Source organism: Nannochloropsis gaditana, assembly GCF_000240725.1.
Source record: "Nannochloropsis gaditana CCMP526 unplaced genomic scaffold scaffold925, whole genome shotgun sequence".
Lineage (NCBI taxonomy): Eukaryota > Eustigmatophyceae > Eustigmatales > Monodopsidaceae > Microchloropsis > Microchloropsis gaditana.
This window is the reverse complement of record NW_005803028.1, coordinates 9,030-10,297: the sequence shown is the minus strand read 5'-3', so window position 1 is coordinate 10,297 and position 1,268 is coordinate 9,030.

Genomic DNA, 1,268 nt, shown 5'->3' with positions numbered 1-1,268 from the left:
GTTGGGGGGGGGGGAAGGGGGGAAAAGTGATTAAGTGGAAGTACTGGGCAGTGCACACAATGGAGACAAGACGGATACACGCAGCATTAAAATGAAAGCAAACTTGAATCGAATTGCAAGCTGCAAACATAATTTTCCTCCTTAAAAACGAAAAACAAAGGCGCTCAATGCTCGCCTTAAGCTCTCGGTCCCTCATAAGTTGGACCCTGGCCCAGCCTCCCAGTCCTTGCTCTTTTGGCCTTCCGAAATGCGTAGGAAGCCTTCTATGCCCTCGCACGCTCTACAAAAATTTTGATTGAATGCAGATATTGAAAAATTCAATCGGATCTCGCTGCCCTGAACCGGACTTTAGGTCTGGACTCGGTTTTTGCGAGCACGAACACTCTCCGAGGATACCATCACAAGTTGTTCCCCCCCCTCTGTCCGAACACAACCAGAATTCCTCCTATCTGTCCTTATGCACACCCCTATTATTTACTCATTTTACAAAATCCCTATAGATACATTTTGTCGTCCTTCAAAGCTCACGCGTCTGTCATTTGGCCACTGCGTTCATGCATCCTTGCTCAAGTCCCTCTTCCGTTCTTGCCCCGGCCCTCCAGCCCTTGCTGCAGTAACCTGCCTGGCACCGCCATCAACGAATAAACCGTGCGGGTACATGCGCTCATCTGTGTTAAGCGTTTTGCAATAGGACCAAACAATCTCCTCCAGTTCCATCATGGTCTGCAATCGCGTGTTTCTCCTTTTTGTCCTTGTCCTCTTTCACCTCCCCACCGCCCATCGCGCCATCGAAATCAATTGGACGCCGGCCGACGGCGAGGGCACAGGTCCCATGCCAGTATCGAAACGTTATCGTGATCAAATGGAGAAATTGCAACAGTTGGAGGCAGAGCAGGTAAGCCGAGACCGGGCACGGGCAGGGGCCTCGGCCCATCCCCCCCCTGCTTCCTCTAGCATGCCCTCCGCGCAGAAATCTGCCGTCCAGCAGCGCAGTGTATTGGGAAGTTTGTTTTTTGGAGTTTGTCGTCATCCTCTGAGCACGGCCACGCTCGCGGCCACGGTCTGGGCCGGCTACAGGCTCCGACGTGCTGCCCGCGAAACAGGGTGCTTGGTCTCCAAATCGCCGCATTTTTCGGTTTGGGAGCCCCCGCTGGGGTATGTGGCCCATCTTTTGAACGAGGATATTCCAGCACTCATGTTAGAAGACTCCTTGGCGAGTGTGGGAGCTGGAGGCAGTCCAGCGGGCTTTGCCCGGGTCCACAGGGCCG